General features: G+C 37.2%; 1 long non-coding RNA gene across 2 annotated transcripts; it reads right to left on the bottom strand.

The window, feature by feature from the left end:
- Nucleotides 1-291: 291 nt before the first annotated feature.
- LOC127126861 (uncharacterized) lies at nucleotides 292-1659 on the bottom strand. Of its 2 annotated transcripts, XR_007805122.1 has the most exons (4): nucleotides 1461-1659; nucleotides 901-1041; nucleotides 688-799; nucleotides 292-573 (listed from the first exon to the last, which is right to left on the bottom strand). It is a non-coding gene; the product is annotated as an uncharacterized LOC127126861 (long non-coding RNA). The 2 variants fall into 2 exon arrangements; XR_007805121.1 differs by having other exon boundaries at nucleotides 292-799; nucleotides 1461-1651.
- Between the last annotated feature and the right edge of the window lie 20183 nt (nucleotides 1660-21842).

Genomic DNA, 21842 nt, shown 5'->3' with positions numbered 1-21842 from the left:
CATTAAACCAAACCATTCCAAACATCCAATACAATCTTCCATATTAAAACTTAACCATTCAAAATAATGGTTATTACAATTTAATAAAAATTCAAGTCATTTTCCATATGCTAATATAAGTATTCAATGTAACTTTCCATTTTCAAACGAATCATTGAATTCCATTCAATACATTTCAATTCAAGTTTACAATTCAAAACCAATTTGGAAGTCATTCATATTCATTCCCATTAAACCATAAATCATTCAATTTCCACACATTTAATTCCCATTTTTCATACAAAATTCCAATCAATTACAATTCATCATTCATCTTACTAGTTATTAAGACCAATTTTGTTTACCATTCGTTTACAATCAAGTTCAAATTCTAATCCATATTTTGAAATTTTCGGTTACAATACATTACCATTCACAAACTACAAGGGAAAACCTATAGTACTATACTATTCCATCCAATTACATTTCAACAACCAAATGCCACGATCTTCTCTCCGTCAATGAGCATTGCTATAACGCATCCCATTAATCCAATGCGCAACCCAAGTCAGGCTTCATTAAGCAAACATTAACCTGCACCGGAATAAACAATTACCAACTGAATCAACCATAAGTCCAAATTCATATATAGAAAATAGAAAAAAAGAAAGAAGGATAGATGAACAAATGATAGAGGCGAGAATCTACATGAAAAGAAACTACCCTGCAATAGCTGCTACACACGCTCCAATCACGGAAGTTTCCGCCAAGAAACCAATTTCCGACATTGTCATCACTGCTATGCAGACGGAGGCTCAACCTGTTGTCATTAAATTTCAACTCACCGAACATTGATACTGTAAGGAAAAATCAAGGGCGAGTGGAAATAGTGTATTGTCGGTAGCTAATAATGCATCTCACCCGGAAAAGAGTTTGCAGGGGCAGAACTTCACGATTCCAGTTCAGCCATGAACTTCTCTTTCAAGCCATGAGTAACACCCGATATTGTTGGCAGCAACAGACTTCAGGTGAGGAGTTGAGGTGGTGTTATCCGAGACCTTCCTGCAGTATCAGTTTGCCTTACTTAATAGAATAAATTCCCAACAGGATTTCACAAGAGAAAGCTCACAGAATTTACTAAGCAGAATAGAACAGAAAATGAAATACCAAAATAGCTGACATAATGCAATCTTTCACACTAACTGATCTCAGCTAATCAGTTTATTTTTCACCAAGTAAATTCATTTCACAAACATTAATTTCATCTTAATTTGAATTTCTAACAGAATATAACATCTAACTAACTGTGCATTTAAATCTGAATTTCAATTTAATTTCTAACAAACTGAAATTACATTTGATATGAGTTTCATTTGGAATTTCCAACCAACTTGATAAAATCTCTAACTGAATATGAATTACAAAGAATTTCACCTGAATTTGTGAAGAAATTTCTAACAGATTCTGTTATAAAAACTGACCTCATTGTGACTCCAAGGGCTTCACTCCAATCTGCTTCACTCCATTCTTCTTCACTCTAACCTTCTTCTGCCAACACCTTCTTCTACCAATCTTCAAATTCTTCACACTCCAATCTTCTTCACTCTATTTCATCTGCTTCATTCTGCAAATTCTTGACCTTGTTACATTTGCCGTGAATTTTAGCTGGTGCCGGTTCAGGGTATAGTTGTTTGGGCCTACGACCCAAATGATTTTTTGTTCTTTCACCCATGGCCCGCCCATACACCTCTAGATTGTAATGCATATGTCTGTTGGGCCCAGGGTTGGGCCTCCGCGCCCAGGATATCAATGAGCTCACCCTATACAGGGCCTGAGTCTCCTTTCTTCATTTTAGGCCCAGTGTTATGATTTGTGATGGTTAATCATTTGGTTAATTAGTAAATTAGGGATTGATTTAGCTAGATTTAGTTTTCATTGATTTTAGAAATTGAATTGCAAATTAATTGTTAATTAGAACTTTTTGGAATTTAATTAGATTTAGAATGTTAGCTTCAGAATTTAATTAGGTTTTTTTAGATTCGATTAATGTAATAAATTTTTAGAAATGGTTAGAAATGTTCTTGATTAGGGATTAACCTTGATTAGAGATTTATTAGTTTAGTTTGTCTTAGAAATATGATTCATTAGATAATTGGATATCTTTCTAGATAATTAGATTTTTTAGGATAGGTTAGGCATATTTGTTTCTTGTTTGATTTTTATGGTTAGAAAATTAATCCAAAATCATATTTTGTGAATTGACCATTTTACCGTTTAGGGGTTATTTTGTCATTTTCACCATACAATTGCATGTTCCCTTAGAATTTTTAACATAGTATTTTAATCCAGTTTGAACCATTATAACATGCTCCCTTAGGTTAGATTGATCATTTCTAACCCTTAGATTAAAATTAATCTTAATTTACAATTGTTTCAAACCTACGATTTGAATTTATCAAAAGTAATTTTGATCAATTAAATCCTTTGAACTTGTATAATCCCACAATCTAAATTTAGTGGCCAAAAGACTCTTGGTCACTTAATAAGACTTTTTCTCTAAGCTGTGGAGCTTGAAGCCTCAAGTCAAATTCTCAGTCAAGGCATCCTCAGTCACATCAAGCAGCGGATTATACAAGATAAATCAAAGGTCAACACTATGTAAATACGATTCAAATTGTACGATACGAGTCTTAAGTAATAAGGAATGATGAGACAGAGTTTCTCTCATCCTTGTCTAGAGTGACTTTGCATACGGGGCGTAGGCCCTAGCTATTCAAAGCACTCGCCCTTGTTCATAGACTTTAGTTCAATATGAATCGAATTAAAAATACCAAGTCTCCTTCATATAAGACAACATAAACACAAAGAGCAACAATGAAGATTCTTCACAACAACTTGTCAGTTATAAGAAGTATCACACACCATGAGCCTTAAGTAGTAAGGAATGGTGAGATGGATTTTCTCTTATCCTTGTCTAGAGTGACTTTGTGTACATGGTGTAACCCCTAGCTATTCAAAGCACTCTTCCTTATTCATAGACTTTAGTGTGATTCTTGTCAATCAACTGTCAAGTCTCTCTCTCTCTCTCTCTCTCTCTCTCTCTCTCTCTCTCTCTTCACAATTACAACGAATAACGACAAAGACTCTTCTCCATCAACTTGAAAGTTAGGATGGGAATTATATGCCACGAGCCTTAAGTAGTAAAGAAGGAATGATACTAGAGCTTTCCTACATTCATTATGAATATCTTTGGGTGCGGGACGTTTGGCCCGTTGCTTATCGTATCTACCTTTATTCATAGACTTTAGTGTGACTCTTATCAAGTAACTATCAAGTCTATTCCACTCTTTCATTCAATCATTCTATCATCTCTTCTTGCCTTCTTAATCATATTGCTTTCAGCCCTAGTGGGTTGAACTATCAAAGCTCTGATTTCCTTATTGCATTATAAGGATCCGTAGGCAGGAGAATCCAGTTTCTTCGCGAGCTACCCTATTTATTAATCAATCTTCCTCCATTCATCAATCAAGACCATCTTTTTGAGATCAACTATACTTTTCCTTGGACTCCTTATACATCCTTTTAGGATGATATAGTGGCAGTCCACCTCATCAATTAAGAGTTGTTTGGATTACCTCCAAACATTTAATTCAGTCTTTTTGGGTTTAGACACCACCTTGCTCTTCGATTCAAAGTGTATCTCCTTCTTGGATCCAAGATACTATTCTTCTTTGATCTCGAACTGTTTGTCCCCCATCCAGTGATATAATGTTCCTTGTACACAATAATACTTTCTCTTGGCCCCCGCCTATACCCTTTTAGGACGATATAGCGGCAGTCCATCTTGCCAATCAAGAGTTTTTTGGTTGGCACCCTGACACTTATTTCAGTCTTTGTTTTTGGCTTTACCCTATAGCGGCAACCATGCTAGCCCATGTACTCGTAAATGCCTGTTTACTCTTTGATTTCAAGTTCCATCCATTTGTGGGTTCTGTTGATACCATTCTTTTGGTACAAGTTATATTTTTCATAATTTCTCTCCCTCTCTTTGTTCTCGTGGTTCCACGAACTACGATTGCTCTGACTTTCTCATTGCACGATGAGAATACGTAGGCACGAGGATGCAAATCCTTGGCGAGCATACTTCTAATTATTCATCCTTATGCCTTAGGGCATCATTCATATCGTTCATGATCCATTATCTACCTTCGATCATAAATCATTCACCCAGTGACATACTATCTCTTTGACATTGGAATACACTTTCTTTGGAATTCCATATATACCCTTTTAGGACGCCTAGCGAAAAGTCTGGATTTCTACCTAGAGTTGTTTGCCTTGTACCCAAATATTTAATTCCTTCTTTTTTGGCTAAATATCAGATGGTGGCAACCATGTTGTTCTACGTATCGTTTAACGTCATTTCCCTTTATGGTACAAATCTCACTTTTCTTATGGATTCCAATATACCTTGACCTTCGATTTCAAACAATACTTCCTCAGTCACTTATTACCAAATATTCATTTCTGTGACTTTGGTCACTTCATTCCATTCATCTCCATGATACATTCATATTCTACCTTCATTCACCCCATGTGATATACTAGTTATCTTTGAGCCAAATACACTACCTCTTTGTGCTCCTTCTTGCGTCACCTTGTGAACCAAGAGATGTTTGGGACTGTGCCCAAACACTTATTTCTTCGTATTTTCGACATTACCCTATAGTGGCAGCCATGCTAGCCCACGTACTGGTACGAGCCACCACCTTACTCTTGGGTTCTGTAAGACCCCAATTTTGACCCTAAGATCCCTCATGTTATCTCATCATATGCATTAACATTGGGATCACACCTTGACATCCTCCTTACCCTTCCTTCGTTGGGTTTACATTGGGAGAGATCACCAAGCATATTTTTTATTGTATCATACTTTGTTTTTCATTATTTAATAATCAAAATACCAAAAAAATATGTTAATGTATAGTTTGTTGCTTTTGTAGGTAGTGTGTATGCTCACCTATGCTCCATCAAGCTCATATCTAGGGTTTAAGACCCTTAGTGCAAGGAGTGTAATCAATAAATGGTTCACATTGGCTCTAAGCATCATATATGGATCCTCATTATCTTCACATTTTATTTTGATAAAGAAATCATCAAAAGTTTGGAGTTGGTTTGCCTTGGAAACCCTAATTCATCTGGGTATCTTGTGTGACTTCCTCAGCAAGTTTCTTCAACAATTGATCAAATATTTCAAGGGATACTTCATATTACATCATCTTATGCATATATGATCCTCCATGAGTCCCAAAAGTCAATATAATATCAAGCTAGCAAGTTGGTTCATGGTGGTTGATCAGAGAAAGTCAACTGGTCAAAACTGGGGTTCCCTAGACCCTATCTCCTACAACTTTTGTCATATGAAAATAATTACAAGAGAAAAGTTACTCAAAATGACATTAAAAACAATTTTCATGTTGAGGTCAAGATCTAGGTTTTCTTGGAAAGTCATTTTTTATGGTGAAAGATTATAGGTCATTTTGTCTGAACCCTAGTTTGGAGGTCAACTTCCCAAGACCATAACTTGCTCATTTTTTATAATACGGGAGCCATTCAAATTTCATGATCAAATTTAAGATGTCTACTTCAACTTTGATGTTTAGAGTAAGTTCAAATTCAACTTGAAAATGAAAGTGCCAAGAGAAAAGATTATAGGTCATTTTGGGCCAATACCATTGAACAAGTGATTTTCCTCAACTTCTAAAATGCATAACTCCTTCATGACAAATCCAAATAAGGTCAAATTTGTTATTAAATTAAAAAATATTTAAAGAGATACAACTTTGATGAAGGAATGTTTCTCATTTGAAGTCCATAGAAAACGTTATTCAATGTGGAAGAAGTGAACATTTGATTTGGGAGTTAGAAAATTTTCAAATATGTTTGATTTCCCAAACTTCCACCTAAACATTCATCATGATCCAAGCTTCAAATGAAAATATGTTCAACATGAAAGTTGTTCCCCTTGATCTCACCTTTCCAAAAAGTCCATGATCATCTCATTTGGCCAAAGTATGAAGGACTTACGCATGGGTGTAAGTTAAGGGACCATTTGGATAACTTCAACTTTCATTTTTCACACACATTTGCATGGACTTCTAACATGATTTCAGTATGGTGTACACTCAAATGTGGATCAGATCACATCATCTCATGGGCCTAGCATACACCCATGCAGCCATGTAAGGGAGAATTTCAAAATTTTCCAAAATTGGAAGTATGTGGAAATCAACCTCATGGCCTATAAATAAGACCCTCATTGCTCAGAATTAAAGACCTCATGCCCAAGCTTTGAACCTGCAACCTCAAACCCTCACCATTGCAGGATAAACTTGAAGATTTTCTTTGAAAATCGAGTTTCACTTCTCCATCTGTTTTGAGATTAAAACTCCAAGAGTCCACACCTTTCTTTGATCCATTTCCCTTCCATCAAGCATCTGAAGCAAGGCCAAGCATAATTGAAAGCAAGATCGTGCCAATCTGAAGCTCCATTGAAGGTGAATTTTCATCTCTTCGATTCTCCCTCAATTCTTCACTATTTTTGTTGATTTTTGGTTGTCTGAAGTCCTATCAATGTAGGCAAGAAGATTGAGTTGCTTTGAGGTCAAATCGAAGTAACTCAGTTCATGATCCTCAAAATCCAAATCCCTGTATCTTTTTATATACTTGGAATTGGAGAAAATTGAGGCCAGATTCGAGCTCCTGAGCATTTTTTCTTTAAACCCATGTCCTTGTTTTTCATTTTGGTGATGGTTGATGGTGGACCAGTCCGGTGAGGTCCACCGGAGAAGAAGACCAGAGCCCTAGCTCTGGTGATGTGTGTAATACCCCAAAATTTACCCTTCATTTTTCCTGGAAGCATGGGATTATGTTTTACACTTCATTAGCATCATATTAGGTCATATTCATTGCATACTGCATTAGTGACATGGAGATCAGGTTTTGATCGATCACTCCTTAACAGAAGGAGCCCACACAAAGCAAGATTGAGAATTGGACTTCATTTTCTAAGTATATAAGTCTCGAGAGTCTCAGGAGGGTCCAAGTATCTTATTATGGTCCTCAGTTCATCAGTGAAGGATTCAAAGCTATCAGAGTGTTCATCTGGATTTAATTAGAAATTAGGGTTTCATGGCTACCTGCAACAGGCAATGTTTGGTTGGAAGTAAAGGAGCTCATCCATGTCATGATTAGAGAGGCATCTTGGCCTAGGAAGATTCACAATTATCTCAGAAAGATCCATTGGCAATCAGTGCAATCAATTCCTGATCATTTTGCCCTAAAACTAGGGTTTGGTATAAAATCAGTTTATTTCTGATTCTTTGGGTGAAACTCTTTTCCATGGACCTCCATATGTCCACAAGGGTCTACATACAAAAAATCAGCTCTTTATTTGAGCTAGAAATGCTTCAATTGATCAATGGAATCGGGAATTAGACAATTTGGGAAAAGTCAATTGTGGGGCCAGAAAAGTCAACTCTTGACATTTTGATAGTGGAATCTCAAAATCCATGCCTAGGGGATCCTACTTGTGAAATTTTATCAAGTTTGGATCATGGATTCATCATTTAATCAGGAATTGGAAAAGTTACTTAATTTGGAAATGGTTGACTTTCCATTTAGGGCAAGTTTTCATTATCGTTGCGCTCACTTTAAGCCCATTTTTCATCAAGATAAAAGCTCCATTTGAAACTTTCTCCAACATGAAAGTTGTTTCTCTTGTTCCAAGCTTTCTAGAGATATAAAGTTTGCTCCATTTGGATTAGAATTGAGAAAGTTATGCTTAGTCAAAGTGAGACATTTTTTTAGGACACTTTGAAAAATTTCTAAGTCCAAAATCTTCAAAATTTGTCAAGACTTCTTGGCCAGTTTTCTTGCACTTCAAGGCATTATTTGAAAATACTTTCTTCATAAAAATTGTACCTTGCCATGTCCTATTTCACATCCTTTTGGAATCATCTCATTTAGACCCATGGTTTGAGAGATACATTCATTTAAAGTGGGCACCATGACTTGATTTTCTAGGCAGATTTTGGGCCTGGCTGACCCAATCAGATTTTCTAAGCATGCTGCACAAACCAGTCACGTTTTTTTTTAACCTTTTTTTGCCATGCATTGGATATCCATTCACTTAAGTTTAGCCCAAAATAACAACATTTTACACCTCACTTCACACTTTTATTCTTATGGATAAATCACTTATTAAAAAGCCCATGAGAACACCTAATCCACCCTATTTAAGAAGCTGAAACCCTAACCCTGAAGGAGCACTGAATTTCGTGGAAAGGAGGAAAAGCTTCATCACATATCAGATTCCATTCCACTTCTATTTTCCATTAGGTAATCATCTCTTCCATGGCCATGTTTTGATATATCTACGCTTGCTTACCATGTTCATCACCATTGCTCCTTCCATTTTCATATTTCTTTTTCTTATTTAAAATATTTTCTTCGTCCATAAAATTACCCAAAAATATTTTTCACTTTTCTTAACGTTTTATTTAATTTTAGATAATTTTTATTTTCGTATTTTTTTAATATTAATATTTTATTTTAATTATTTATTCTAACTGGTCCATTTTAACACACTTTTTTTATTGATTTTATTTTTATGACTTAAAATTATTGTTAGCATTTGATTTTTGGGATGAAGGTTGAACACTATCTCATGGTCAACCTGACCTTTTCTTGGAATTTTATTTCATATTTTTAATTTATTTTGGATTTACTTTTGACCTAGTTTGGTTGGTGGACTTTTAATTTGACTTCTGTTTTATTTTAATTAATTCACGTACCAATTTTCATTATTTTTAAAATCTTTTTGGGAGATGATGATGTCTTGACTCCACCTTATTTAGTTTAATTTGTCATAATTTTATTGATTAATTTACTATTTATTCTTGATTTATTTCTAACCTAGTCTTATTAATTGACTTTTGGTTTGACCTCGGTTTTATTTTAATTAATTTATGTACCAATTTTCGTTTTATTTAAAATATTTTTGGGGAACGATGATGTCCTGACCCCACCTCACTTTTAGACCTTCCGTGCGTCTCTGATCTTGTGGCATGTCAGTCCGTTCTATTGCAAAGAGGTAACTGCCTAAGACTCGATTCAGCGAGCTGTGACACCTACTGCTAGGACGTTGAACACACTGCCCACCCTCCTTTGACACAGCTGGTGTCCTCTTTTATAAGTCCATGTTCAGATGGCAATCCTTAACCCCTAGTTAGCCGAACTACGTTTTGCTCTGATTCTCATTCCAGATGAGATATGTAGGCATAAGACGCGACGTCTTACCGAGCACATTTCTCTTTAACCCATAGGTAGCCGAGCTACGAAGACTCTGATTCTCATACTCAGATGAGATACGTAGGCAGTGGATGCGACATCCTTGCGAGTCATTTTATTTTAACCTTCCTTTTAGTAAATAGTACTTTAGATATACCTACACCCTTTAGACTAGAACAACACTTATGAAAAGGGCTCCCTAGGAGTACCTAGGATGTTTTGGGTGCTTAAAACCTTCCCGTTGCATAACCAACCCCCTTACCCAGATCTCTGACATATTTACTAGTTTTTGATTCGATAAAACTTTTAGGTTTTTGTTCGCTTTCTAACCATTCCTTTGGATAAATAGAAGTGCGGTGGCGACTCGACTTGTATGGTTTACCTTGGATTTAGTCAATATCTCTAATGGTAACGAATACCCCGCTACAGAAAAGTGGTGACTCTGCTGGGGAATATCATTTGCCTAGTTGGTTTTGCCTACTTTTCATATTTGTTGTATTGTATGGTATATTGCTTTGTGACATATTTTTGTACAATTTGGGATTACTGTATTGTATGTAATGACTGAATTGTTTGAATATTAATTCCTTGTATGCTTGGTGATCTTCGTGAGATGAGTTCTATACCCGAACTCGAGTGCACTTAGGATAGGAGAATGGCATAGTCTTGTTGACTTGTATGGAGTTATTCCTTAGGAAGTTGACTTGCAAGCCCATTCACTTGGTGGAGGTTATGTTGGGATCAATAATGTCACACGAGTAGTCGTGGTTAGGCATTACTCTTTCCAATATATGCCTTAGAAGCCAAGGACCTTAGTTTACCACGCCCATCTTGGCCTATTTTTAGGACGTAGTGCGAAGATCGTTCAAGTGTAAGATTTGATACGATTGTTACGCGATACTACACTCATAAGAGTCTCTCTTGAGAATATTTTTGGAATACGAGTAGTCGTTTATCCGATAATATCCGGAAGATAGGATGATGACTATGGGAGCCTCTTGTAGAACATGATTGTCAGGTTTAACCATAGTACACTCCCTTTGGGCGGTTCTTAACCAAGACTCCATGCTCGCGACTCGCAACAAACCCTTGATTCATGGTTGATTCGTTCTTGTGTATCCTTAATATCAATGGAACTTGGGTGTTGATAAGGTATAAACCATAATCCACCAAAATGGATGATTGATATTAAGGATGACTTAATCCATCCCATGACCTTTGTGTGGTGTGATTTGCTTGATCCTTGAGTGTGATTGTTGCATCCATGCATTAATGCATATCATCAACAATGAGAAAACTTTCAAGGAACTTAAGAGGTCTATTTGCAAATTTTCAGACATGGATAAGCAAAGAAGGAATACGAAGAAGTACAGTTTCAGACAACCCGACTTGAAAGAGTTAAGGAGTTTGACATCCTATGTATTAGATCCCTTGGAATTCAAGGCTCGTCATGGGAAACTTCTGTCTATTCTGGCTACTCAAGTGGATGAAGGTCTAATGAGTGTGTTGGTGCAGTTCTATGATCCCTTGTACCGTTGCTTCACTTTTCCGGATTTTCAACTTTTGCCCACGCTTGAGGAGTATGCCTATCTTGTGGGCATACCTATCCTAGACCAGTTGTTGTTCAGTGGCTGGAGAGAGTTCCTTCTTCTCAAGAGATTGCTGATCTGTTGCGTATAGATGAATCTATTATTGGTGCCCATATGACTACCAAAGGTGGAATTCAAGGTCTCCCGTCTGATTTCCTCATTGATCAAGCTACTATGTTTGGGAAGGCCATGAGTGAGGACGCCTTTGAGGCCATATTTGTACTTCTCATCTATGGGCTAGTGTTATTCCCCAACATCGACAAGTTTGTGGATGTGAACACCATTAGGATTTTCTCTACTCTTAATCATGTTCCTACTCTGTTGGGTGACACTTATTTCTCTTTGCATATGAGGAATGCAAAGGGCGGTGGTACCATTGTGTGTTGTTTGCCTCTGTTGTACAAGTGGCGACTCGAGTTGTATGGTTTACCTTGGATTTAGTCAATATCTCTAATGGTAACGAATACCCCGCTACAATGTGTTGTCACACATCTCAGCTATAGGATCCAGTTGAAATGTTTTAATCTCGTGCGTTGCTTCTGATTACCACGCGTGTGGGACAGTTGACTGGAGAACATGTGGAACGCGCGTTTCCAACCATCTGATCTGCCACCTCAATTAATGAGGGAGATCATATGGCTCTTTTTTTTGAATTTCTGATTATTTCATTTAATCCATTATTTTTAATTAATTCATATTAATTCCATTTTTAATCCAAAAAATATGGCACTTTAACCAAAACAAATCAAATATTTTCCTCTTTCATTTTCTGAATTAAAATATTTTTTTTGATTAATTTTGATATTTTTCATGAATTAATTGTTTTTGTGCATATTTTTAATTGTTTAAAAAATACTTCTGACTTTTCAAAAATAATGAAATTTTTTGTCTAAGGTCCTTTGACCTAATTTGTCCTAGGATAAATCTCTTGGCCATTTATTTGGTGTTTTGAAGAGGTTTTAGGTTTTTATCAAACATAATTTAATTCAAATGCATTTTAATTTGATTTTTAATTGATTAATAGTGTATAAATCATGTCGAGCCATTTTTATTGACTTGTGAAGTTTGACTATGTGTTTGGGTCTTGGTCAAGGTTGATTTGAATTTTGTTGGATTAAAATCATTGATTTTAGGGGATTGATGAAATGTACATTTTATCTTCCAAAATGAATGAATTATTTTAATTTGATAAAATTCCTCCCATGACCAATTTGTGTTTGTCTCATCTCCCCTCCCTCTTCATCTTCAATCTCATTCTATCTCATCCCTTTCATTGACCAATGAAGTCTAAATATCCTAAGGCTAATTGGTTCATCAATAACTTCATGTTAGATGAACCAATACAAGTATGGATGAGATTAGGTCCATCCTTTGATCATTTTATTTTTGTGTGTGGTATGTTTTAGGAGTATGGTTCATTATACCATATCTATGACATGCATTAACACCAAAATTTCTATTGCCCGACCTCAGATAGTTGTGACTTCTACATAAGTCCAATTACGATTGCTTAACATAGTGCTAAACTTTGACCCAAAAGGCATAGCATTCTAGTAAGTGAGATTGTAAGTCTCCCCCCTTTCATGGTATTATGTGGAAACTTGACATTTTTTCCTTCCTTTGGAAGATGTCTTAGTTCAAGGATCCATGCTTGTGAATAGAGGGTTGAGTGTTCTCCAAATAATGACTTAATCAATTGAAAAGCAAAACTCCACTAACTTCTAATCAACTAACACTTGACTAACTTTTATTATCCTTGCTTTTAATTTCAAGTCATTTACTTTATGCAATTTAAATTTAAGTCATTTACCATTTCATTTGTCATTTTACACATCATTTAACTTGTTTATGTTTATGCCATTTTCATTTTGCTCACTTGAGCCATATATTGTGATTATATATATTTGTTTGTGTATCTTGTTTGTGTTTGTGGTCTTAGGACCTTAAAAATACTTAATAAACAACAAAAACCCTAAAAAAATTGTGTGGACTGTTGGATTTGATCTGAGTTTTGGACTTAGAATTAGGCAACATTCCCTATGCAAAAGGACTTGGCCAATGCCTACATTTCTGAAACCAAGTGATTGTGATTTGAGCTCTCATCTGATACAAATTTTGGGATCCACTTGAGTTCATCTTCTACATGGTCTTGATGCAAATGTTACTTTGAACCTGTGTCTAATGCCTTATTCTGAGCCATTCAAGGAGTATGTCATCTGATACATGGGAAGAATATGCAGAAGACTATGAAGTTGCTATCTTGGATGTGACTACCTTTATTTTATGCCTTTCTCTTCATTTTGCTACTTGCTTATTGATATTGCTTGATTTAAAGTCCAAAGGAAAAGTGGGTTTCTATATGACATTCTTATATATTGGATTGCATCCCCTTGGTCAGATCTTTTCAACTCTTAACTTTTAATTTTTGCTTAGGATTAGTCTCTTCATCTCCACCCATTTCTTAAATTTCAAATCTTTCCCCCTTTTCAAAATCTTCTTTGCTTGTGATTTCTAAACTTAGACCTTATTGCAAATTAGAAACTTTGGCCTTATGCCATTGCATTTTTTTACACTCTTTTCTTAATCACACTTGTAAATGAACTTAACAATATTGACTTAAAAATTTCAAAAGACAAAAAGAACTAATACTCATCCAAACTCTTTTAGGCCCCTTTGTGCCTCTCTTAAATTTAAATTTTTGTTAAAAGCAATTCATTCACTTTGAAATTGTTACCACAAACTACGAGGTTTTGATCCCTCATTTTTATGTTGGTACGTAGGCACAAGTCTGAAGGTTTTGTCAAACACAAAAATATAATTAATGAATTCTTTTCTCATCCCCACACTCTATTTATTGCAAACATAGTTTCATACCAAAACACATACACACATAAAAAAGGGCTCCCTAAGAGTACCTAGGACACTTTGGGTGCTAACACCTTCCCTCTGTGTAACCACCCCACTTACTTGTAATCTCTGGAATTTTATTAGTTTTGATTTGAAAACTTCTTATCTTTGGGTTTTGTTCGTACTTTTCCCTTTTCCTTTGGAAACAATAAAAGCGCAGTGGCGACACTGGTTTTTATTGATGTTAAGCTTATCCAGAGCTTACTGATCATGAATTTACCGCTACAGAAATTCATCATGACTCTGCTGGGAAGTAATCCTCAGTGGGTTTAGCCTACTTTTTTATGTGAATATAATTGTATATTTGATGTTTATATATTTGTTTGTGTGATATAATCTGCTTGTTGTGCTTGGTGATCTCTGAGTGGTGAGATAAGTTCTAACCCGAAATTGAGTGAAATTAAGATAGGAGGATGGTATAGTCATGTTCGACTTGTGTGGAGTAGTCCTTAACAAGTTGGATGGAGAACCATCTACTCAGTGGAGACCCTTTTTGAGTTATTGATGTCACACAAGTTATTTGTGGTTAGGCATTACTTTCTCTGATTTGGGGTTCGAGAAGCTAAGGACCGTAGAACATTTAACCCAACTTGGCCTATTTAGGACGTAGTGCGGAGACTGTTCAGGTGTAGACTTGATAATATTGTTACGCGATACTACACTTATACGAGTTTCTCTTGAGAATATTATGGGTCGATGAGTTAGTCATCCAAACCTATAATATCCGATAGATGGAATTAAGACTCTGTAAACTTTTTAGAACATGATCTACAGGTTTTTATCCTTAGTACACTCCTTTGGGATGGTTCTTAACCTGACTCCATGCTCGTGACTCACAATAAACCCTTGATTCTTGGTTGATCCAATCAAGTCTTATCAATATCAATGGAACTTAGGTGTTGATAAGGTGAAAAACATAATCCACCAAAATGGATGATTGATCTTGACAATGACTTGATTCATCCCTTGAACTTTGTTTGTTTGCCTTGTGCGTGATCCCTTATTTGTGGTTGTTGCATTCATGCATTCATGCGCATCATAACATTCATCACATGAAAAACAACTTCAAGGAACTGAGGTTTTATTTGCAAATATTTTCAGACCATGGATTATGGACAAAGGAACACTAAGAAGTACAATTTTAGATGTCCTAATTTGAAGGAGCTAAGGAAGCTATCATCTCTTGTATTAGATCGTTTGGACTTCAAGCAACGTCATGGGAATCTTTTATCTGTGTTATCTGTTGATGTAGTTGAAGAACTCTTGAGTGTTTTGGTTCAGTTTTATGACCCTCTCTACCGTTGCTTCACCTTTCCTGATTATTAGCTTGTGCCTACGTTAGAGGAGTATGCCCGTCTCTTGGGAATACATGTTTCTGATAAGTTACCCTTTAGTGGATTGGAGGAGATTCCCATATCTCTTATTATAGCTGAAGCTCTTCATCTGAAGAAGTCTGAGATTGAGGCTCATTGGGTGAAGAAAGGGGGAATGTTTGGGTTGACTTCTGAGTTCCTTATAGGGAAAGCTACTGCCTTTTCTCAAGCTGGTAGTGTTGATGCTTTTGAATCCATCTTTATGTTTCTCATATATGGTTTGGCTTTGTTCCCTAACATTGATGGTTTTGTTGATGTTAATGCCATTAGAATCTTCTTGATTAGGAATCTTGTACCTACTTTGTTAGGTGATATGTATTTCTCTTTGCATATAAGGAATTCTAAAGGTGGTGGGACTATTGCGTGTTGTGTTCCTCTTCTATACAAGTGGTTTATTTTCCACTTGCCTCAGACACCTACTTTTCTGGAAAACAAACAATGTCTACGGTGGTCTCAGAGACTTATGTCTCTCACTAATGATGATATTATTTGGTATGACTCTGCATTGAGTAGCTTAAATATTATTGATAGTTGTGGTGAATTCTCTAATGTGCCTCTCATTGGTACACAAGGAGGAATTAACTACAACCCTGCTTTGGCTCGTCGTCAACTTGGGTTCCCCTTGAGAGATAATCCTAATAACACTCAGTTAGAAGGTATTTTCTATCAAGAGGGTAAAGATCCCCAACATTTGAAGCAGAAGATGGTACATGCTTGGCATAATGTGCATAGGAAAAGAAGATCCGAGCTTGGTCCGTGCAACTGTGTAACTTTGGAGGCTTACACTACTTGGGTGAAGAAGAGAGTTTTGGAGTTGAAGATGTCGTATGCTTGTGAGAGACCTATGTATTTGGTTGTCGTTGAGCCATTAACTCTCCCTAACCAAGATGTAGAGTAGTTGGAAGACACACTTTCCAAGATGAAGCAAGAGAAGGATATGTGGGAAGAGTGGTTCCATGCTTTAAGCCGAAAGCATGAGGAGTTACAGCTTGAGTCGAAGGACAAAGATGCACTTATTGAACTTCTTAAAGACCGGGCAATGAAGAGACATAGAGAGCCAGAGGGTCCACCTTCCTATAGTATTCCTCAGCCTTCCGGTGCTTGGAAGAATATTGTTGATCAGCTTGTCCTTGAAAAGGCTCAGATGAAGACATCTTTTGTGTCCGATATTCGACGCATTCGAAGGAAGTACGCACCTGCAGCCAGATCGTCTAACAGTGTTACTAGGGATACTTAGGATGATTAGTTTACTTTTCTCTTGTGTTTGTATTTTGGTTTCTGAAATTGTACTCTATGTAATCCTTCCAAATTTTATGAATAAAAGAGATTTTTATGGTCAATCAAATTGTTATTATTGTTATTATATATTTACAAATAAAATAGTATGTTCCTTGAAAATAAAAACAATCAAAACACATTGCATTTCATGCATCATTTGCATAACAGGTTTTCTTCCGCCAGATGTCTTATCGGTTATTCTTCTATGCTTTAGCCAAGCTGACTCACCGATACAACACTCGCGCCAATCAATCGAGAATCATGGAGCACTTAGAGTAAGAGAATAGAGAACTGAAGGATGAGATTGCTCGCCTGACTGCTATGATGGAGTCTGTTCTAGCTGTCCATAACCAGTCTTCTCCAACTCTCGCAACTCCTCCTCCTTAGAGGACTGTCATCTCAGAGGTTGTTACCTCAAATGTCCCTGTTGCTGCTACTCAATCCGGTCCAACTATGCCTGCTAGATTCCTGTGGGGGATGCCACCAAATTTCATGTCTGAAGGTGATCGGTCACCATTTCCATTGAATTCCCGCCGCTAATCCGACATATTTTCATCACCTTGGTAAGATTTATGTTTGTTTTTAGTTGCATTTGAGTCAATTAGCATGTTTTGTTGGTTTGGTATTGCATTGCATTCGATTACGAGTTTATATCAAAAAGATCTCGTTTATGCTTCGTTTGGTAGTGTTATTGTTACAGGTTTAAAAGCAAGAATGGTGAAGTTCTGGGCACTCTGAAGGACAAAAATATGAGAAAACAGCAGGTCAACACGGGCACCCGTGTGCCACAACACTGCCCGTGTTGTTGATCAAGCAGAGCAGAGAGGGAGCAGAAAACAGGGATCAACACGGCCACCCGTGTGCCACCACACGGCCGTGTTGATTAAAACAGTGCATTAACACGGACACCCGTGTGTAGGGACACGGCCCATGTTGTTGCCACTGTAACTTATGCTGAAAATAATTAATGCTGAAGAACAACACGGCTACCCGTGTGCCACCACACGGCCGTGTTGATTGAACGCAGCTTGGAAAACCTAATTTTTGTTGTGTGAACCGATTCTGCTCATTAAGGGTAGTTTGGACCTTTAGCTTGGAAGAGATTCATCTGAAGCTATAAGAAGGCTTGGAAGAGAAAGAAGAAGACACCTTTTTACAGACGAACGAAAGCATTGCATTGGAGAAGATAGCGAATACGACGGATTTGAAGACGACGAGATTCAAGGGTATCAACCATTGAAGATCAAACTCTCCTAATTCCTTATAATGTCTAATCTTTACTTTATGAGTTCTTTAAGTACTATGAGAGGCTAAACCCCCTGATGCTAGGGGGGGTGGTCCTGATGTTATCGCATGTTATGAATTTGAACAAATGATTTCTTGATTACTATGTTACGTATTTCAATTCAATCGTGTGATGTTATTATGCGTTTGTATCGGACAAATACAAATTGATCTATGACTTTCAATAACAGGACTGTGATTGTTAGGGTTTTCACACAATTGGGTTTATGAATGCATCATCTAGGACTAGTAACTTTCGTAAATCACCGTAAACCTTGATATTTTGTATGATTAAAACCAATGATTAATTGAATGGACATTTGAGTAAGAATTGGTAGTTTAATAGTTTCTTCCTTAAGGACTTAAGAAGAACATACCCGAGGTTAGGTGATTGAATGTTTCATATGTATTAAAGAAATCGGGACTGAATTCATAGCCGGTTAACTCAACCACTCACCCTAGCATCTTTTATCTTAATCAATTATTTCTACTATTTTTGTGTTTACGATTATAAATTCCAAAACAACCAAACCTCTATCTTTTTGTTCTGGTAGAATCAAATTAAAATAAGTAATTCCTACGCAATCCTTGAGATCGATACTTGGAAATAAAACTCCTTATTACTACATCGGTAAAAATAGTACACTTGCTATTTTTTCGATCAAGTTTTTGGCGCCGTTGCCGGGGATTGCCAAACTACATATTTTAATTTTTATTCTATCGAAATTTTGTTGCTTGCCAACCAAAATTCTATCTGTGACAATTTTGTTATTCAATTCTAATCTTTGTCTAACTTGTTTATGCGAGGTAAGGCCTCAGCGGATTTTCCTTTTGACGCAGATCCAGAAAGAACTCTTCGCGCTAGACTCAGACAAGCTAAGAGAAAGAAACTGGAATTAGCAGAGAAAGCGGAGGAAGAAGTTATTTCAGTGCACTCAGAGAATTCAGATTCAAACACGGAAACAGTTCCTGAAATCATGGCTGCTAATCCACCACCACCAGAGAGACTCCTCGGTGACTATGGTGGAACCAACACCCCGGGTGGTCGTATGACAATTGTCAACCAACCAGTTACTGTGGAACAATTCCAGCTGCATCCCAGCACCATTAATCAACTCGAAAGAAGGTCCTTCTCTGGAAGAGTGAATGAAGATGCCAACAAGCATCTGCAAAGATTCTTAACCATGAGTACAACACTAAAAATGCCTGGACATAGCGAAGAAGCAGTCCGACTTCGTATGTTCCCATTCACTTTAGCAGATGAGGCTGAAGAGTGGTTCTATTCCTTACCTGCTGGTAGTATCACTACATGGGAGCACATGGAAACAACATTCTTGCAGGAGTATTTTCCCGCATCTGTGTCATTGCGGAAAAGATATGAGATCCTAAACTTCAAACAGAAGGAGGGTGAGTCACTAGGAGATGCCTACAAACGATTCAAGAGGATCCTAGTGGCTTGTCCTACTCACAACATGGATGAAACTGAACAAATGCAAATGTTTGTCAATGGTCTTCGAATCCCAACAAGACAAATCCTGGATTCAGCAGCTGGTGGCTCAGCCAACTTTGCAACAGCCACCGGTATGAAGAAGATAATTGAAGCTATTGCCTCGAACGAGCATTTAGAGTTATATGACAGGGTATCAAGCAAATCTGCAGTTATTGACTTGAAGCTTGAAACAAATAAACAGGTGAAAATTGAAGAAGCTGTTGCTGCAGAGGTAGAGAAAAGGTTGAAAGCACTAAACATAGGTGCTCAGAAAGTGGCTCAAGTGCAACAGGCACCGAGTGAAGTGTGTGACATTTGCAATGGACCATACAATACTGTTCATTGTTTTGCAACACCGCAACAGATCGAAGATATAAAATTTTTGAATCAGAACAATCCCTACTCCAACACATACAATCCGGGGTGGAAAAATCATCCTAACTTTGCATGGAAAGATCAAAGAGGGAACGTGCAACAGCAGGCACAGGGTCAATATCAAAATCAATATCAGCAGCAGCCACAACAGGTACCTAAGAAGGCAGATTGGGAGATCACAATTGAAAAAATGGCAGCTCACAACATCCAATTCCAAGAGGAGACTCGAAATAATCAGAAAAACACTACAGCGTCCATAAAAAATCTTGAAATTCAGATGGGTCAAATTGCCCAACAGTTAGCTTCAAACTCCCATGCACCTGGCACGCTTCCTAGTGGGACAATCGTTAATCCCCGTGATCAAAATCACATTAAAGTTGTGGTCACCAGAAAAGGAAAGGCTAAGGAACCACAAGTTGACGAACATGTTGAAGAAGAGGGATTGTTGGAAGTTGACTTGGAGATTAGAGAAGAACCAAAACAAACTGAAGAAGTGGTAATCAAACCGACAGGCCAGCAAGAGAAAAAAAAAACCAAAGATCATTCTTCCTTTTCCGACAAGAACAAAGAAGAAAGATCTCCATGAGAATTTTTTTGAGAAATTCTTAGAATTATTCAAGAAGCTCGAGATCAACATACCTTTTGCTGAAGCTCTAGAATAGATGCCAATCTACGCCAAATTCATGAAAGACATCATATCAAAGAAAAGGTCGATCGACAGCGAGCCAGTCATGCTAACTGAAACCTGTAGTGCTATTTTGCAGGGCCTAAAAATTCTGATGAAGAAAAAAGATAGAGGGGCAGTAACTATTCCTTGTAGCATTGGAGATAGATCCTTCAAAAAGGCACTGATCGATTTGGGAGCAAGTGTGAGTCTAATGCCCCTCTCAATTTACAAAAAACTTGAGTTAGGGGAGGTGCAGGATACTCGCATGACACTGCAATTTGCGGATCATTCTATGAAGAGACCCTATGGTATAGCAACGGATGTTCTGGTAAAGATTGATAAATTTGTATTCCCGGTGGATTTTGTGATACTCGAGATGCCGGAAGATGAGGAGATTCCTCTCATACTGGGAAGACCTTTCCTGGAAACCGGAAGATGCATGAAATATTGAGGAAGGAACCATGACCCTCAAAGTTTATGATGAAAAGCTCAAAATTGATGTGAGGGATACTATGAAATTCAAGGAAGACGAAGGGGCGAGTAAAAGTATTGAAGTGTTAGATACAATTTTTGCTCAATCTATGCAGATTACAACACCCAGGCTTCCTTTGGAAAGAGTTTTGAGTTTATCTATTGTTGAGGATACTGAAGGAATTGATGAGAAAGAATCCGAAGTGGTAGCAATGTTAAAAGAACAACCGCCTTGGGTTCGTTCCCGACCGCAACGGTGGGAGGAGCTTCGACCTGAAACATCTTCAGAATCAAAACAGGTTATCAAAAAGGGGATCGAGTTGAAACAATTACCAGAACATCTTAAATATGTTTTTCTTGACGATGAGGAAAAATGTCCAGCAATCATCAATTCAGGTTTGAGAGAGACCCAAGAAGGAGAGCTAATTAAAGTCCTAAAGAAATACAAGGGTGCTATTGGATGGGTGATGGACGATTTGAAAGGAATCAGCCCGACAATGTGTATGCACAAGATTTTGATGGAGGATGATCAGAAACCGGTCGTCCAACCTCAAAGAAGATTGAATCCTACGATGAAAGAAGTTGTTCGCAAGGAGGTTGTGAAACTTTTAGATGCGGGGTTAATTTACCCAATATCTGACAGTTCATGGGTGAGCCCAGTTCATGTGGTACCAAAGAAGGGAGGGACGACTGTGATAAAAAATGAGAAAAATGAGTTGATCCCCACCCGTACTGTTACAGGATGGAGAGTTTGCATAGACTATAAAAGACTAAACACTACTACAAGGAAGGATCATTTTCCTTTACCTTTTATCGATCAGATGTTGGAAAGATTGGCAGGTCATGATTTCTACTGTTTTCTGGATGGGTACTCAGGGTACAACCAAATTGCGGTGGCACCGGAGGATCAAGAAAAAACAGCATTCACATGCCCATACGGAATCTTTGCTTATAGAAGAATGCCATTTGGTTTATGCAACGCACCCGCAACATTTCAGAGGTGTATGACATCCATATTTTCCGATATGCTTGAAAAGCACATGAAAGTGTTTATGGATGATTTTTCGGTATTTGGATCT

The sequence above is a fragment of the Lathyrus oleraceus genome, chromosome 3 (genome assembly GCF_024323335.1).
Source record: "Lathyrus oleraceus cultivar Zhongwan6 chromosome 3, CAAS_Psat_ZW6_1.0, whole genome shotgun sequence".
Taxonomy (NCBI): domain Eukaryota; kingdom Viridiplantae; phylum Streptophyta; class Magnoliopsida; order Fabales; family Fabaceae; genus Lathyrus; species Lathyrus oleraceus.
The sequence above is the reverse complement of the archived record's forward strand: the minus strand, read 5'-3'. Positions and strand labels throughout refer to the sequence as shown.